This window comes from Papaver somniferum, unplaced genomic scaffold, assembly GCF_003573695.1.
Source record: "Papaver somniferum cultivar HN1 unplaced genomic scaffold, ASM357369v1 unplaced-scaffold_132, whole genome shotgun sequence".
Lineage (NCBI taxonomy): Eukaryota > Viridiplantae > Streptophyta > Magnoliopsida > Ranunculales > Papaveraceae > Papaver > Papaver somniferum.
The window spans coordinates 7325704-7332091 of NW_020622381.1; positions in this window are offsets into that span (position 1 = coordinate 7325704).

The window sequence follows — 6388 nt, forward strand, 5'->3', positions numbered from 1 at the left end:
TAATGGTTTGTGATATTGCAATATTTTTATGGGATATGTATTGTTTACGTCCGTGAACTTGAAGGTCCCATATTGCAGTCAAAAGTAAATTCGTTCATGAATCAGTATTCGTATTGATGAAAGGACGAATGGAATTTTGACATATACAAAAGTTAAGCCTATGTAATCATTAATTTGATGGAAAATAGGATAAAATCTTTTGTTCAACAAGGATAAAGTCTATTATGTCGTTATGATGGAAAATAGAATAGATCCTTGTATGTTATCCACGATATTGATCTTCATTGATCCATTTTATTATATTTTACCGTGAATACTCCATTGTGTGTCCTATATTGAGCACCTTACAACTAATTCGATTTACCTTGGCTTTGTTGGTTGTTCCATAAGATGCTATATGTCGAGCATTAAGAACTAAATTAATCAACCTGTTTGGTTATTTAGTTTGTACTCCATAAGTTTTCTTTCTTATGTCGAGTACATGTACGGTTAAGTTTGTCATATTCTATGATGAACTTAGTTGGGGTTCCATAAGTTCTCTTATGTTGAGCCCAAAATAATTAAATTGATTACTTCGGTGATTAGTCTGGTTATTTGTATTCCAATTAGATTAATTATAGGTTCTCTTGTAATTAATCTAGTTGAGTTTTCATATATTCCACAAGTTCTTGTGTGGAGTATATGAAAGGCTACACTATCATGTTCTTTGGTTAATGTAGTCATATATTCCGTAAGGTTTTCCTTATGTTGAGTATTTGAACGGTTAAGTTAGTCATCTCCGTGTGATTGACTGAGTCGTAGCTCCGTGATTTTACTTATGTTGAGAACTTTCAATTAAATTGATCACTTTTGTGGTTTTATTTAGTTGCGTATTCCAATTGAATTAATCATGGGTTTACTTGTGGTTAATTTGGTTGAGCTTTGGATATAGAAAATCATTCCTATGGTTTTTGGTGTCCAATAAAAAATCCTTCTTTTCTTTCGAAATTAAGGTCGCTCTTGTTGTTCTCTCGGGAATGACATCAAATGGGGGAGAGTTCTTTTGAACTTGTGCTTAATGGTAATATCTTGCGGGGAGTGTGGGTGGAATTTTATAGGGGTTATCTTGTATCTTAAAACTCCTTGATGAATGTGTTAGCTTCGGCTATTAGATTGCATCTAAATTAAGTTGGTATGTATTTTTCTTTTGGTCATGAAATGTCTCTTGTGGAAATTTCATTATGATCCCATTCTTGTACCTTTGCCAATTTTATTGACAAAAAGGGGGAGAAATATTGTAGTTCACACTACAAATACATATGGTTTTCGGATCATTGTGTAAGGGGGAGTGGTTTCCATGATCGAGATGGAGTATTGACTAAGGGGGAGTGATACATATCACCGTAGTATTATTGTTAAAGTCGTGATACAATTGGACTTTGATGTTATATAATAATACTATGACACTGTATAATAATGATCGAGAATCTCGATTTCTCTCATTGTTATAGCTACGGATCTTCAACAACGATGGTGCTAAACTTACAACCTTTGGGATCATTGGAGTACTTGGAAGGACGAAGATTTCAAGGAACGTTGAAGATTAGACTATGGAATAGGAGCCACTAAAGTTTATCTTTTTTGTATTCCATATGTATTAATAGTTTTGTCACTAAAATTGACAAAGGGGGAGATTGTTAGAGCATAGCTCGGTCAACCTCGCATGCGTTGCTATCTCAAGCATGTTTGTCAATGTTAGTGATCAAAACTATAAGTCTTGATTTCTAGCCTACATAGCTAAGTCTCGGACTAGGATAGAAAAGTGTAGTTGAGCTCAAGGACTTCATGGCGATTCATCATACAACGACGAAGATCTATACAAGGAACCGTGGAACTTCATCAACAAAAAGGTATGTGGAGACTTGAACTTATCTATCACTCAAAAGTCTATCTCTTCTATCTCCTACTTCTTATGAGACAAAAGTCGTATGCTATATAGACTAGATCATACACATTTGACATTTCGAGCTGAGCATTCATTGCTTATCTTTTATCTCGAAATCGTGTGTTGGTAAAGCGTTTCGCTTTGATCAAGTTTATCTTCACCTAGTGACGAAAGTCATGAAAAGTTTCAATCACTTTGAGAATTGCTCTGACGTGAATCGGTCTGTGAATAACGGCTACATAGCGTCCTCTGAGAATGTCTCAATGATTGAAATGAGAGTTTAGATTACATAACCATGTATTCCTTGAACCGAAGTTTTCGAACTTTGTTGATCAAGAGAAATCGGGAGGATTGTGGAATTGGCTTGCCAAGTCCGCGAACTGTCGGAAGTTCTCGACCGAGAATTTCTGCTGGATTTTCCAAAACTCGTTTGTGTGCTAAGTCCGCGAACTGGCGGAAGTTCTCTTTCCGAGAATTTCTGCTGAGTTTGGAAAACTCAACCGATTAACTTAAGTCCGCGAACTTGTTTGTGAACTTAAGAGGTTATGATCTAAAGATGTGCTCTGAACATGAAACATTAAATTACTAAGGAATGCTTTATGCAAACCGTGGCTATAATGTTCATGAGCCGATTCAATCGAATCGAATCATCTTTGTTTCAATTGTGTCTTGTGTAGTTACATAAGATCTCATAGCAATTGAACAACTCTTTAACTAGTTCATTTGAGTCAATTGAACTAGTTATGGTGAAGAAGAACAAGGTTAATATGAAATGCTCATATGGTTAACCTTTTGGGTTACTATGTTGAACCAACATACACGTACACGTTTGGGCATGGTTTTCACGAACCCAGTAAACGTCTACCCAAGTGTGTGTGACAAGCTAAGTTTTCGATCTAACGGTTGAGAAATATTAGCTTGAATCTAAATCAGGTTTTCATCTAACGGTGAATAAGGATTGCTTTGTAACTAAGGCAAAACCCTGATTTGAAGGCTATATAAAGGAGACATCTAGCATTGTGCAAAACTAATCCCCACACGTCTGTGTGCTACTACTTGCGCCCGCTAGAGTCGATCTCCATTAACCTTTGATTTTCTTCTCTAAAATCAGGTTAACGACTTAAAGACTTCATTGGGATTGTGAAGCCAGACCGATACTACTTTATCGTAGTTGTGTGATCTGATCTTGCATCTTCTATCGTACGAGTACAATCGATTGATTGGCTTGAGATCGTGAGTTCTCCGATAGGCAAGATAAAGAAGTCACAAACATCTTCGTCTCACTGTTTGTGATTCCTCGACAATCCGCTTGTGTAGTCAGGAAGATTGTAGAGAGGTGATTGATTAATCTAGGCTGTTCTTCGGGAATATAAGACCGGATTATCAATTGGTTCCTGTTCCTTGATTTTATATCTAAAACGGAACAAAACCTAGGGTTTATCTGTGGGAGACAGATTTATCCTTTATAGACTTTTCTGTGTGAGACAGATCTGTTTATTATCAAGTCTGTGATTTTGGGTTACAGCAACTCTTGGTTGTGGATGAGATCAGCTAAGGGAATCAAGTGCGCAGTATCCTGCTGGGATCAGAGGCGTAGGAGTACAACTGTACCTTGGATCGGTGTGAGACTGATTGGGGTTCAACTATAGTCCAGTCCGAAGTTAGTTTGCAGTAGGCTAGTGTCTGTAGCGTCTTAGTACAGTGTGTATTCAATCTGGACTAGGTCCCGGGGTTTTTCTGCATTTGCGGTTTCCTCGTTAACAAAATTTCTGGTGTCTGTGTTATTTCTTTTCCGCATTATATTTTATATAATTGAAATAATACAGGTTGTGCGTTCGTGATCATCAATTGGAATCCAACCTTTGGTTGTTGATTGATATTGATTGATCCTTGGACATTGGTCTTTGGTACCGTCCAAGTATTCCTTGTATTTGATAAAGACTCGCTATTGTTTTTAGCTTGAGTAAAAATCAAATCAATAGAGAGATATTAACTCCTTGATATACTTTTATCTAGATTGAGTCTGACTGTCTAGTTGATTCTCTAGCAAATTATTTCGGAGTTAGTCCACACAGATTGCTAATCGAAATATTGGGTGGTGTTGTTAGACCCCCATTTTTTCAGTTTATACCTAAAGAAATACTATCCTTGAGTGATATAATGTATCGCAAGAAGAAAACGAGAAAATGAAAAATATACCTGGTAAAATATTTCCATTGAAAATAAAGCGATTCTTCAGCAAAACGAAAATCCACAAGCACGCGACAAAGTCTTCACGACAGCCGAGTAAGACCTCATTAGGGGGCGACAAAGTTACATATTAAAACCTCTACTTAGGGAGGCTGGGCACCCAATTTTGGCGTGTCAACTTAGTTTGCATGATTGTGCGAACGGCTATTTAAGCACAATTGTGTAAGAGGTGATTTAAGACCTAACACGCGTCATATTGGGAAAATCTTGAAGAAGTTACTAATATTGGGTTGAAACACAAAACCCATCCGATCGAGGCCACTGAGAAAGAACAACTCAGCGACTAAGTTCTCCGTCAACGGGTGTAGAAACATGGCCAGTGGAGTAGAAGGAGTTCCTGGATTGGATACACTCGGTCCTTAGTACACCCACCTAGGGTGTTGTCTTGTACCAAAAAGCCATATCGGCAGACGAGATCACGAAAACAGCTGGTTGTCGCATAAGTGGATGGGAGGAGCCTAAATGGAATGGTTAGGGGTGCCTCCTTGAAAGGGAAAGTAAGGGGGAATTAAAGGGACGACACCCTCCACTAGGGAGATGAATTGTGTCAAGACGGAAATGTATCGGGGCTTGTACTCACGGGGGTATTTAAGGCATGCCGCATTGTCGCAAATACAACCTGAGGAGGTAAGAATACGATAATAAAGATAAGGCAAGATCAAACGCCAATAACTCGTAAGAACACATGGAACTGAGATTTCGTCGCCCAACATATTGAAACCTCTTCCCAAGGCGACCATAAGTCTTTTAAGTTCTATATACGCGGGGGAAGGCGCAATAAGACCGTACTTGGAAGGAAAAATAAGATCTTTTAAGAAACTTCGTCGAAAGCCATGCGAATACAAACCACAAAAGAGCACGATGAAAACTGAGGCATCACATCCACGAAGTGCATGATCAAAAGATACAACGAAACATAGAGGGCAAAACATTATCAACAACTCAACAACCCAATAAGGGGCAAGTATAAATTTAATTTTCTCCTAAATTTAATATTCGCATAATTTTGATATTCGCGCAAGCATGAATCCGGTATCGCATATGAACAATTATTCGCACAGTCCACATACTCTACCCCTTTTGGCAATACCATTTAGTTTACATATGCAAATACTCACACCATTCATATGACATATGTCATATTAGACCAAACATATTATTTAGGGTAGTAACCTTCCTTCGAAGGTGGAAAGCAGAGGCAAGTATGGAAATACTAAAACTACATACTTTCCACCTTCTTAGTCAGATGATCTAGAGCTCACCACCACATAGACAAGATACACACTGACATAAAATTAATAGCAATATATTGCAAATAAAGTCAGTCTTTTGGTTCTCTGTTCTACTCTAAATCTTTGAACGCAGAAAATAAAGAAAGCGAAAACACAATTAAAAGAAGGCATGTTACCCCCCCCCCCCCCCCCAAAACCAAGAAAAAGAATGAAGCCTAAGGGTTGGTAGCATCAACCCCAACAGTCCCTGGAACAGGCATAGTAGAAGGAGAACTGGTAACTTCGGGTAAAATCTGGCCAGTCTGCACCAAAGCATTAACACCTTCAGCTGCTTGTTCATTCGCGACACCACCATCCTTAACTTCAAGAACTCGACCATTGGACGTATCCTGGGGGCAGTTTCCCTCTTTATCAACATCACCGACATCAATATGATCAGGCTCCTGCGGTTCGACTGGCTTCTCTCCACCACCAGCACGTTCACCTTGAGACAAGTTAGCGCTAGATTCTTCATTGTCCTCATCATCACTGACAGGAACTTGAGGATATTCTTCGTGTGGGAGCCCATGTTTCGAGCAAATCCAATCAACCGCAAGTTGAGCTTCCTCATTCACTCGACGTTTAGTCTCCTTCGAATACTTCTTATCAGCATCATCCGCGAAAAATTGATATTCCTGCTCTAGCGAAGAAAAAGAACACTCCAGCTTCTCTTTCGATTTTCGCAACTCATCGCGTTCTTGTGAAAGATCAGCCAGCAAGCGAGAGACTGTGGAAAGTTGTTGAGGAAAAGAATCTCTCTCTCCGTTAGCCTTAACCATCTCCTCTTGAAATCCTCAAGCTTCTTCTTCAACGCAACAACCTCTTGTTGGAGCGAAAACTCGGACTCTGCGAAAAAACCAAAAAGAAAGATAGATCAAAACGACAAAACTTATGTGAAACACAATACTGTGGCAGAAGCTGAGGTAGCCTTCACGTCTGCCTT